We start from the raw sequence: 12,402 nt of genomic DNA on the forward strand, positions 1-12,402 counted from the left end.
ACAGAAAATATGTTAGAAACCTAATTACCAGCCCTGGTTCCTCCAAGTGTAAAAAGCACTATTATGTTGTGGGTTACATTTCTGTCAGAAAAAAGAATAATGAATGAAGGTATCATACAGAGATTTCATTGCAGGCTCATGATGAAGCAATTACATCACTGCAGCTATTTAGCAAAGTTCCTTTCAGATAGAAACAGTACTATTATCTGAAAGTCCCACAGGATTTTCACTTGGTGAGCTTTTGTTCAAGCATCTTCTTTTTATTATGTAGAAAAGCTCTGAGCTACTTTGCCAAGTTCAGGTTTTTACATGTTAAGTGAGAAGTGACTGAGTCAAGAGGACACACGTTCATTTCCATTCTCCTCACACTTTCTTGGTGAGTGGTAAACCTGCCTCACGCTATTTGGTGAAAGAGCACCTCAGTTTGTGTTTCAGGTCTCTGGATCTAATTCATGGTACTACATATGGTATGTATAAAGTCGTAAGGGAGCAGGCATGGTGCATCAGCTTTCACATGCGACAGTCAGCAGGTCACGCAGAGGGGCCTGTATCCAAAACGCATGGAAATTCAGAGTTTGCTGGGACTACTAGGTGAAACTTCGGCCTCTCCTGGAAAAAGCAAATCTTTTCCCTAACCTGAACTTGTTCACAGGGAAGAACCATTTAGAGAAAACACTGGGAGATGGATATCCCCAGTAGCTTCCTCTTTCAGCAGAAAAGAAGATAAGAAGCTAGCCTTTCTTCTCCGCCACCACCACCTCCACTGACTGGGTTATGACTGGACTCACCTTCAGTGTTGGTCATGAACGGACCCTTGCAACCCACTGAATGAGTAGAGTGTAACATGTTGCCTCTTGTTAGCTGAGCCACATTAACAGACCGTAATCCTGGCTCCTCACGCACGTGTGGCAACTGCAAAACAAAATGCATTTGCCTAGGCTGCCGCCATGAAGGTACAGAGTTGCCACAGGTAAGGAATGCAGGTATGGTCAGCTAAGGCACTTCAGTGAACAGGTTCCTTAACCATTTGTAATTGCTGGTCCACACCTTCACTGGCTTGTATATGGCTACACTAGAAATAGAGGAATCCTTTGGTGTTTATGAGTGTTACACCCACACACTCCTACTTAGTCACAGCAAACATGTTCATTTTATTGTTAATTTAAAAAAGGGAACAATGCATTATGAAATTTGGAATTGTAAAGTAATTTTTCCCTTTTAAAAAGCAATATTTTTTAATTTTTTTTTTTTTCTTTTCCCACAGATACCATCAAAGCCAGCAGTGTTGGGTTTCTATTTGTTGTGTTTGGTACACTAACTAGCAAGCACTCTGGCCCACAGGGTGAGAAGAATGTAATTTATCATCAAAGGTTCATATAAATATTGAGGTATTTCTGCCTGACCATTTTTTTCATGCTTCAGCATGAGGCCCTGAGGACAGCACGAGAGGAAAAAGTTTTAGAAAGAAAAAGTTCTTGCCTTACTTTGGGTATGGAAAAAGTAATTAGTAAAAGTAGTCAGTAATAAGGGCAAGACTGTGTCACTGGGGAAAGAAATCAAGAGAATGGTCACTATTTAGTCAGAAGGAGATACTTGGAAAGCGGTAAAGATAGTGTGACTGCGCTTTTGAGGAACTAACTGTAGAAAGCAGAGTACAAATTGTTGGTCAGAGCACATTTGTCCAACCCAATTCAATCTACTGAAGGCTTAATTGAGTTTATTTGCAAGCATGGCTGGCTCTGTACACAGTTGGTTCTCACACACAACGTGATTAGTACATTGTTGGTAACTATGGCAGCTGAATACGTACCATCGCTGCCAGAAACGGCCTGGCACATGACTGTCTTCTGACAAGTATTTGGCACACACTTTCACAGGGTAGATTAATCTCCTGACTCTGCTGCTGGACACGGTTTGGAGAGGTTGGCTTCTGACGGGTTTATGCTACTGGCCCACACAGCGTGCCTCTGGGCACTCTAGCATCTGTTTGAGACACGTGGCAGGGCAGATGCCCGAAACTCTGAAGATGTACCAGAACCATCTAACAGAGATGACTGTGGATGCACGACTTGACATATCTTTGTTCCTTGATGGGAATTGCTGCAGGAAACAGTTCCAACTTTGTGTTACCACAGGGTCTGATGAAAATGCCAGAAATCTTTAGAATACAGTGGTACTCCTAATGCGGACAGTCCTTCGTGGGAATTGTTAACATGTTAGCAGCTTTGGCCTAAGATTTCCTGCGATGTTCCTGTGATTCACCTGCTCCCAACTGAAATTTGGCCAACAAAAGGCAGAAGTTCTTACTTACACTACGTCTTAAATACACAATATCAAAGTGACATGTTACATGGTTTTCGCTTCTTGGTTTGTACACTTCCCAAACTGGGATAATGTTTCTGCAGAAGTTTTACATGTAATTATGCTGCTTGAATCACTTCCATTTAACTACACATTTTTTTTCCTGCACTAACTAGCTTCACAGAATTTCTGTTAGCATATCTTCTTCAACATTACTTTGCTCCTTCTCCCAAGAATTCTTCAGGAATGGAGTCCTGAGACAGAGCTTGAGAAAGAAAATTAACTTCTTGTTAGATGGACTGGATCTGCACCCAAACTCTGGATTAAGTTTCTGGGTTTACCACATATTATATGTATGATGTGAGGCAAGCTATACTCCTTCTTTATGCTGCAATTTCTCATCTTGAAAGTGGGAATGATAATACTTTCTCTACGTCATGGAATTCTTGAGAAGTAAAGTCCATTGACAGTAATGAGAAGCTTAGGCAGAATGGAAGCAACCAGCTGCTCTTTGCAGGCATCAGATAAGGGTGTTTGTCATCTAAACTTGGGCTGGAACTGGTTTTCAGTGCCGCTGCCTGCGCAAAGGGAGATCAGTGGCTGGGTATGCCTGACACAGCCACCCCTTGCACTCTGTCCTTCTGGAGGTCAATTAGACGTATCCACATCTGTTACCTCAGTGGGCACAAATAAAGACCTCTGAGAAAAATGTCCAAATTGTAGAAAAATAGCCTGGAAAAATAATGAAAAACAACCATGTCAGTTGATGCAGGTCTTATTAATGACAAGAAATCTGTGTTGTTAGTTGTTAGTAATAAACGGAGTTCATAGTCTAAAAACAGATCAAAGTTTCTGAATGATTTTTTTATTTTTTTACACGCTTGATATCCTTTTCAGACTGTTTTATAACTGTTTGGAGATTTAGGTATAGACTAGGAAATTTTCCACTCTACAACTGATCTCTCCAACCTCTTTCCCTTGTGTTGTGGTCCAAATTCAGCTTAGTGGCAACCTGTTAGCACTGCCACATTTTCCATTTTAACTCATGCTGCTGAACCCCTCATGCTGCTGAATCCTGGATGATGTTCAAAATCAGGACAAGCAGCACACAGGTGAGATGGAGCCTGTCTCTAGGTGGAGAGCTGCAGCTCAACAGCACCAGGTGTCCTTGGGTAGAGCTGCCAGCCGTACTTTGCTACCCAGCGAGGAATGCCTGATCTGGCATGTTCCTTATGTCTCATATTTGAGTCATGCATGCCACCTCCAGCATTTACCAGCACGCAGAGGCGGGTGGTTGCTGCTGTCAACAGCCGGGGGGCAGAAGCCAGAGCCCCTTCTCTTTTCCTGGAGGTCCAACCCCAAGCACCCCAGCTTTTGTGACCCGCTTTCCACACCTCTTCATGGCCTCTGCAATGCCAGCGCAACATTTTGGACAGCCGGCTGACAAAGGGTCAGCCATTTGCACTAACCGCCCCAAGGTGCTCTATCTCCTCACGGCGCGAAGGCACGAAGAGCATCTGAGGAGGTGAGATAACCCCGCTGGCGTCGGAGGACGCTGGAGCGCTGGCTTCGCCAGGTTCCGGACAAGGAGCGCCCATAACGGGGACCACACCCACACCCGCACCCGCCCGGGGCCGCTGTCCCGCCGGGGAGCACAGCAAGGCCGGCGGCGGTTCCGTGGCCCGCCCGCTCCCCCAGGGAGCCCGGGCGGGGCGGGGCGGGCAGGGGGCGCTGCGGCGCTGGCGCCGGTTTGAAAGCGCGGCGGCGGCGGAGCGGGCGGTACACCGATAGGGCTGACGGGCAGCGGCAGCCGTCCTCACCGCCGCCCGGCCTCCTTTGTCCCTTCCCCTCCCCGGCGCGGCTAGCCCAGCCCAGCCGGCAGCACGGAGCGGAACGGGCCGGGCTGGGGATTCCCTCTCCGCGACGCCGAGGTCGCCATCTTCACCCCGACCTCGCCTCGGACCCTGCCGTCCGGGCTCCCGGGAGCCGTCCGGGATCGCGGGAGGGGGCCTGCGCCGCGCCGCGCACGTCCGCTGCATGTGACCGCCGGGCGGTAGCGGCCTCCTCCGCGGATCTTGTCTGCGTCCTCCTCCGCCCTCAGCGCGGCGGAGAGGGGGCGCGGAGCGCCCGACAGCGGGGTACGGAGGTGCCGGGGCGCGGCGGGCAGACAAAGGAGCGGGCGCCACCGTGGGCAGCGGTGAGTGGCAGGGGTGCGGGGGTCCTCGCTCTTGCCGCCCTTCTTCCCCGGGGCGCCCGCGGGGCAGGTACCTGCTGGTGGGCCGGGCTGCGCTGCGGCCGCTCCCTTACCCGGGGAGGGGGCGCAAAGGCTCGGGGATAGGGGGAGCTGCCGTCCCTCAGCCGCCGCCTGAGACCACTGGTGTTTCCCGCACCGCCGGCCGCGCAGTGGCGAGCGAGGGCCGAGCGAGGTGCCCGGGGGCTAGGGCTGGGCCGGGCCGGGCGGGGCGTTGTGGGGGGAGCCTCCGGCCCCGCCGCCGCAGGAGCGGGCAGCGAGCAGCAAGGCCGGCCAGTGCCGCGGGCGTGGCGAGTGATGCTCAGCGGTGACCGCTCCTGACACTCGCACAAAAGGGAGCAAGCGACATATTTTTTGGTGGGCGATATGAAAAACGATGAAAAGGGGGTTTATTATGATTTTTATTATTACTATTATTGTTCCTATTCCCCCCTCCCGCGGGGGGCAGGTGCCGCGGTGAGCAGGTGGGCGGGCGGCGGGGCCGCGGAGCGCGGCTCGGCCTCTGCCGGGCGCAGGGCGTGGTGCCGCGCTGGTGGTGCCGCCTCGCAGCCCTGACCGCCCCGCACGGCGGCTGGAGGGGCACACGCCGCTCAGGGCACGGGGTGCTGGGGCGTAACGGCCGGGACTTCGTCGTGCATTCGGAGGGGTAACGGCGTATTTAACGCGGTTACTTGAAATGCGTTGCTTGTCTTTTTCAAGCTCAGCATTTGTTTTTAAGGCAGTTTTCCGGTCTGTGTAACCTTGTGCTCTTACTGAAATTGTGAATCTTGCTTTCACAGGCCAGGAGAACATAAGGTTCTTCGACTTTTGACTCTGAAGTTGGATGTGCACTAAACTGTAAGTCTTCCGATTTTGTTTTTTGAACTTGGATGGATCAGTGGAGTAATTGATTTACATTTGTGAGACAAAAACTTCAGAAGTAATTTAAGCGGATTTCACCTGCAGATATATTCCTCCTGGACTATGGTAGCCACTAAAAAAATAGAAAAGAAAATCTGTAAAGCTTAGGGGGGAGGGGTTGCTTTAAGCTCTCTTTTTAACTAATTTTTTTTTGTGATGGGCCTTATTTAAGTGTCAAGGCCGTACAGTCACCTTTTAAGCTTTAAATATTCTATAGGAAACACCTGTAGATGCAGTAGTGGTATATTTCCTTGCATTTAACTGAAGTAATTGAGATTAGATGGTGCTTTTTTCCTTGTGCACAAGGAATGTTTAGTCAATTATTTGCTTAAATAATCTGATTAATAATAGCTCAGTCAAGGTACAGATACGTTTCTGAAAGTTGTTTGTTGTCGAAATACAGGTGCAATGTTGAAAGATGTAATAAAATACTAAGTTTCTGTTATAATAAATTTTTTTGAAGGATGAAAGGGACTGTTCTAGATGAAACTGTAGAACGTGATCAAGCAAATTTATTACAACTTCTAAAGAACAAAGTATCAGCTCAAATAAGCGACGAGATAATTCACTACAATTTTAGTACATACAGAAATTCAGTTGTGTGTCAATAGTTGCATTACTGCTCTCCTGAATTTTTTTTCTCCCAGTAACTTGGGTGGGAGATCTGGATATAGCTGTTCAGATATGTAAGATTGTTTTGCTAATGGGTAACAGTTCTTACACACTTTCTTCCTTGAGGAAGGGCTGGTATCCTTTCCACAGCAGAGAATCAGTTATTCTGTGTTCAAGAAACTTCCTTCTAAAGTTTCTGTACATCTAGGTCAAAGCTGTAGAGATCAGAAATTACTGTCTATAGTCTATAAAACATTATAATGCACTTGTACACCAGAGGAATGAGGAACTCTGTTGTTAGGTGTAGCTTGTCTGGAAATGTTACAGCTATGTGATATGTTATCTTTGTTTTAAAGGTTGTTTTGCTGAAAAATAATTGACAATTTACTTATGCTGTCACATAACCAGACAAAATACATTGTTTTGAACCTTGCTAGTAATTCTGACCTGATGAGAGTGTCAGAAGTTCTGTGGTGGTCTGTGGGAAGACTTGTGGACATGGTGGCTTCTCAAGATAAGGAAAAGGCAGAAATGTTTTAAATACCCCTTCGTAGTTTCTGCTGTCCAAAAAATAAGTTGATGTAGAAGTAAGAAGGGGAGAAAAGAAACTGAGTGTGTTTTCCAAGTGGCTTTCTAAATATTTTGCTGCGACCCTTTTTTTTTTTTTTTCCCTTACCTACATACCAGAGCTTTATTTGCAGTGATAAAATATTAACCCTAGTCAAGAGATTGGATCATATGTTATAGAGATGTTACAGTAAACAAGAATTGTTAAATACCTTATTTCATATTTCTCCCCAACAAGAAGTGTAATCTGCACTCTTGCGTTTCTAGGAGGAGTAATGGATTTGTGGTGGTGAATTAATGTTAACCAGCAGCTGCTGCTATAATTCATTGTCCACTGGGGAGGAGTCTGTGTAACACCTGGTAACTTGAGCAAGGCTTTTAGAGCAAACTTGCACAAAGCTTCGATATTTGTGCCAGACCTTTTGACCCTCAAAGGCAGGGTGTGAAGGGGTTTCTTTTTCTGCCTCTTCACCTAGGATTTGCTAGAATTAAAATCCACTATTAGAAAAATACTTTTTCTTTACACTATTGATATATGAATTTCAAGGAAAACATTTCATTCTCTTGAGTATGATTGAGGTGGCATTTTTTTGAAGTTCAAGATTTTTTTTCAAACTTCAGGATGGTGTTGAGACACTTGCTTAGCGTGATTTATAGGCCAGTGCTTTAGGCATGAAGCATAATTAGTCAATAATGGAATTAGTTTACTCAATAAGGAAAAAAAATAAAGTACTTCCTGGAAGTACCTCTCCTGCAAGTCTTTTTTGTTTGTTTGTTTCATTTTTGGTGAACTTGGCTTGTTGTGGAGTGGCAAGTTATAGGTAAGCTTAGCATATACTAAATTAGTAAAGAAAGTCTCTTATCAGTTTGTTTTGAAACTCTCTCATCATTTGTGTTAGCTCTCTGCATAGAAGCCCACTGGGTCCTGGTCAGTGTCACCGAGTACTTGTATGGAATTAAAAGATGACTTTCACTTACTTTTGAGTGATACTTTTGGCTATTCAAATTAGCTTTCAGGGAACTTAGTTGCAAATCTGGATTATACTTGACAACCCATGTCCTGGAACTGAATAGTAATTTATCACCAAAATCATTACTGCAACACATGTTTTTCCTAGATAGGGTTGTAGCTAATATTAAAGACTTACATAAACATGTGTCTGAAAGACTTAGTTATCTTTAGTCACCTCCTTAACCTCTGGGTGTCTGTTTCTCACTGTAAAGCTTTCTGTGTGCTCAGATAGAGAAAATGGGTGAAGTCTAGTGTGGCTTTTTGTAAAGCCTTGTTGTAGCTTGCTGTGTTGTATTCATTAAAATGCATTTGCTAGTAACTACCATATCTGTTGAATATTAGACTTTCTGTGTCTCTTAATCTTAATATTGGACTGTAAAGCAAATAACTGAGTTTTAAGAGCTGAGAGGTGTTGTGAAAGTGTTAGTTACTGTGTTGAAACCTTAAAAGTCACAGAAATGCTTTCTTATACATGCTGAAAGATTGCAGGGAATTGGCTGGTATTTAGTCCACAAATGTAACTGGTAAATGTACGCCTGTCTTGTAATGCAATTTTATCAGTTGTTAAAATATACTTACGGTTAACATGAAGGATTTTTTCTACTTGTCTTGCCATATTACTGTTGCATTGGAAGTACTAAAGCTAAGTGAACAGAATGGTTACTGCACAGTTAAATGCTTTGGTTTCTTATTTTTCGGGAATAAATTTTTGAACAGACTAGATGGAGACACATTAGGATAGCAGGGGCATGGTGTTCCTTCCTGTAGCCAAGCCTGGGAAGAAAATGGAGGGAGGGGAAGCAGAGGAGGAGAAAATGCTTCTCTGAAGGATGCTGATCCTGGGACGGGTCGGTTGAATACTGAGTTCTTTAAAAACATCACTAAATCAAGAGATTTTTGAGTATTCACAGTCGCTTAAAAGTTTCAAAATATTTTGATGAAGCAAATCTGTCTTGCATGATTAGTGTCTCTTGTTTTATTGCATGAGTAGTGATGATGTAAGGAAATAATGACGAATTCAAGGAATGAGCAACTTGGGACAAATGTAAGTGGGTAAGAGCAAACAGCTGCACTGAACATGTTGAAGTGGGGGCTTCACATAAAGAGCAGATCGAAGAGGAAGTTTAACTGTGACAAAGCTGACTGTTATTAGCAAAAAGAATGTAGGACAGTTAGGCTGGTGAGTGTCCTATGACAGCATCTGTTCTTGGGGCCTGTTACATAGCTTGGTAACTCTGCCTGAGTATGCCTTTGGTCTCTTTCTAGTTCAGTGTTTCGTGTGTGGTTAAAGTGGATGTGTGAGGTTAAACTACTAGTCCAAGGGTAATTACTGTCCCAAGAGGAACAGAAATTTCTCTTTGATTGCTTCTCCTCAACTCCAAGAGGAAGAGGAGCTCTTTTGTCTGTAATGAAGGCACAGTTAAGCTAGTGCAGACCTACTTCAGAGCGCTCTTCCGTATTCTTAGTGTCACATTAACAGAAAGGTTTAGGAGGGAGATGTAAGGTGGAAAACATAAGGTGTCAATGTGATTGTCAGCAGGTTTTGCAGGCCTCTTCCTGGAAACATGACTATACTGTAGTAATGATCCCCTTTGATTTATTTAGCTTTCTGTCCAATCAGGTTGTTAATATTTGTCATGAGATGTCAGAGGGACAACTGATACCTTCTTTCTGTGTATGCAGTAATGTGTCAGAGTGGAACATGGGAGAAGGCAAACTGCTGACAGTTCCACTGCCTGAACACTTAAGAACTGCCATTGAGCTTGCTTCCAAGTTATGGTTAAGGTAAATTCAATGAACAACTGAAATGGATCTCTCTGAGTTGTGTTCAATGAATGACTTGCTTATTTGGCTAATGTTGAAGATATGGGTCAAAGTATGGGCTAACATCGTGTAATGCCAGATGTCTGTTCGATTGCAGTTACGTGAGCACTTGATCTTATACTGTGGTTATTAGAAAACTGTCAGCTCAGTTCTTCACTGGGCAGAGTTTGAATCCTCTCCTACAATACATAAGTTGTAACAAAAGTGTCATGGGCCATGGTGAGGGCGCTGTAGAAACCACTGTCCCTGCATTGGAGAAGAGGTGCTAGAGGGGAAATTGCAGTTCATCCTTATAGTAAAGGAGGAACTCTCACCTAAATGGGCTCCTCATGCTGGGAGATTGATTACACATGGTGATGACCACTTGGATCCAATAATTTTTCACACCAAAACAGTTACAGTACTTTGAATTGCACTTCAGGCAGGCAGGGATAAAATACTGTAAGTATCTCTAACCATTTAGGGTAAAACAAAGAGCTGTTTGTTTTAGCAGTGTATAAATCCTAATACAAGGGCAAAACAATGCATGAACCAAATAACTGATTAGACTGCATCATTGTTTGCTGCGTATTTTGGTGTCTTGTGCTTTTTTTTTTTTAAAACAAATTGCTGTACAGCTTGGTTTTGTACTGAGTGTACATGCCTTGAACTTCATCAGTTATTACACGGAGTTCAGAAACGTTTTGTTAGGAAAACTAACTTTCCACAGAATGATAGAATCATAGAATGGCTTGGGTTGGAAAGGACCGTAAGATCATCTAGTTCTAACCCCCTGCCAGGGGCAGGGACACCTTGCCCTAGACGATGTTGCCCAAGACTCTGTCCAACTTGGCCTTGAACACTGCCAGGGGTGGAGCATTTACGACTTCTTTTTGCAGCCTGTTCCAGTGCCTCACCACCCTCACAGGAAAGAACTTCTTCCTTATATCTAACCTGGTCTTCCCCTATTTTAGTTTAAACCCATTAACCCCTTGTCCTATTGCTGTAGTCCCTAATGAGGAGTCCCTCTCCAGCATGCTTATAGGCCCCCTTCAGATACTGGAAGGCTGCTCTGAGGTCTCCACGCAGCCTTCTCTTCTCCAGGCTGAACAGCCCCAACTTTCTCAGCCTGTCTTCATACAGGAGGCGCTCCAGCCCTCTTATCATCCTCGTGGCCCTCCTCTGGACTTGCTCCAACAGCTCCATGTCTTATGCTGAGGACGCCAGACCTGCACACAGTACTCCAAGTGGGGTCTTATGAGAGCAGAGCAGAGGGGCAGGATCACCTCCTTTGACCTGCTGGTCACGCTTCTTTTGATGCAGCCCAGGATACGGTTGGCTTTCTGGGCTGCAAGCACACGCTGAAGCCGGCTCATGTTCAGTTTCTCACTGACCAACACCCCCAAGTCCTTCTCCTCAGGCTGCTCTGAATCACTCTCTGCCCAGCCTGTAGCTGTGCCTGGGATTGCCCCAACCCAGGTGTAGGACCTTGCACTTCACAATGTTGAACTTCATGGGGTTGGCATTGGCCACCCCTCAAGCATGTCCAGGTCGCTCTGGATGGCATCCCTTCCCTCTAGCATATCAACCGAACCACACAGCTTGGTGTTGTCGGCAAACTTGCTGAGGGTGCACTCAATCCCACTGTCCATGTCGCTGACAAAGATTTTGAACAGGATCAGTCGCAGCACCTCTGTGACCCCTGAGGGACACCACTCGTTACCGATCTCCAGTTGGACATTGAGCCATTGACTGCAACTGTCTGCATGCGGCCATCCAGCCAATTCTTTATCCACTGGGTGGTCCATCCATCAAATTTATGTCTCTCCAGTTTAGTGACAAGGATGTCATGCGGGACAATGTCGAACGCTTTGCACAAGTCCAGGCAGACGACATCAACTGCTCTGCCCCTATCCATCAGTTCCGTAGCCCCATCATAGAAGGCCACCAAATTGGTCAGACAGGATTTGCCCTTGCCACGGACTTGTGCACGTTCAGGTTCCTAAGATGATCTTGAACCTGATCCTGTCCTACAGTGGGCCTAAGGTTTTCATTCTCACAGTCCCTGCATTTATCTTCCAAGTGGAAGAAATGGAAAAATTGTTGTCACCAAGGCCTTCCCAGTCAAAATCCCAATTGTCCTCTTAGAAAAAATAAGTGTGTCGGTCTCTTGAATGAAGTTGCTGATTTCAGCCTTAAAATTAGTGTCTTTTCTGTCAAAATACAGGCTTACCTTTGTATGGGCTTAATATACTTTTCCCTCACTTCCTTTTTGGAAGGGGATTTTTTGTCACCTTTTTTGTACTCACCCACTGAATTTGGAGACTATTCAAATGTTGTGCAAAAATAGGACTCAATTTGCTGTTGGCTTTGTCAAAACAGTCATACTAGTAAGTATTGAAATACTATATGCAGAAGGCTCTGTTACGTTTATTAGTTGCTTTTATCTCATGTTCATTAACTCTTGTGCTGACCGATAACATCTCTTTTAATTGGCCCCATGTGATGCAGCTATTCTCATCAAACACCAATTGCTAAAGGAATTCCACCTACTCCTTTAAAGCTTCCTGAGAACAATTTTACATTTGAGCTTGACTACCTATTTCTTCTCTTTACCTTTCAAGTGAATGGCGTCTTGCTCTGTTTTTCAGTACTGAAGTCCTTTTCCAATAAAGCTCAGTTTTATACAGCTTATTCTCCCTTGAGATAATAAAAATAAATTAAAATTGATGTAAAAAAGTAGTTTGAAGTTAAGAGTAGTCCTGTTCACCTGAACTGTATAAACAGATTTTGGGATATGGTAGAAATTCTTCTCCAGCCAAAAGTATGTGTATGTATTTCAGAAGCAGGAGTTTACTGGTTTATTTCCTGGTTACATTTCCAAGAAGTCAGTCTACAGTGGACTGAAAGAAAGGTTTAGAAATACTTGCTTTAAGTACCTCTAATTTTTAGGGGG

The 12,402-nt window shown here is 44.8% G+C and overlaps 1 protein-coding gene and 1 long non-coding RNA gene across 9 annotated transcripts in view; one reads left to right on the forward strand and one right to left on the reverse strand.

Annotated features, from left to right (window-relative positions):
- Positions 1-1,697: 1,697 nt before the first annotated feature.
- LOC115619360 lies at positions 1,698-4,686 on the reverse strand. The gene is made up of 2 exons (XR_003994990.1): positions 4,570-4,686; positions 1,698-3,033 (listed from the first exon to the last, which is right to left on the reverse strand). It is a non-coding gene; the product is annotated as an uncharacterized LOC115619360 (long non-coding RNA).
- Positions 4,060-12,402, forward strand: part of CDC42SE2 (CDC42 small effector 2) — an 86,065-nt gene continuing 77,722 nt past the window's right edge. For 2 of the 8 annotated variants that reach the window (XM_030511427.1, XM_030511430.1), the window contains exons 1-2: positions 4,060-4,498; positions 5,332-5,389. The gene's annotated coding sequence lies outside the window, so the exon portion shown is untranslated. Of the gene's footprint in view, positions 4,499-4,620; positions 4,728-4,793; positions 4,910-5,029; positions 5,199-5,331; positions 5,390-12,402 lie in introns of those variants that run through there. The other 6 variants (XM_030511431.1, XM_030511434.1, XR_003994988.1 and 3 more) reach the window with 5 other exon arrangements.

This window comes from Strigops habroptila, chromosome Z, assembly GCF_004027225.2.
Source record: "Strigops habroptila isolate Jane chromosome Z, bStrHab1.2.pri, whole genome shotgun sequence".
In the NCBI taxonomy this organism is placed as follows: Eukaryota; Metazoa; Chordata; class Aves; order Psittaciformes; family Psittacidae; genus Strigops; species Strigops habroptila.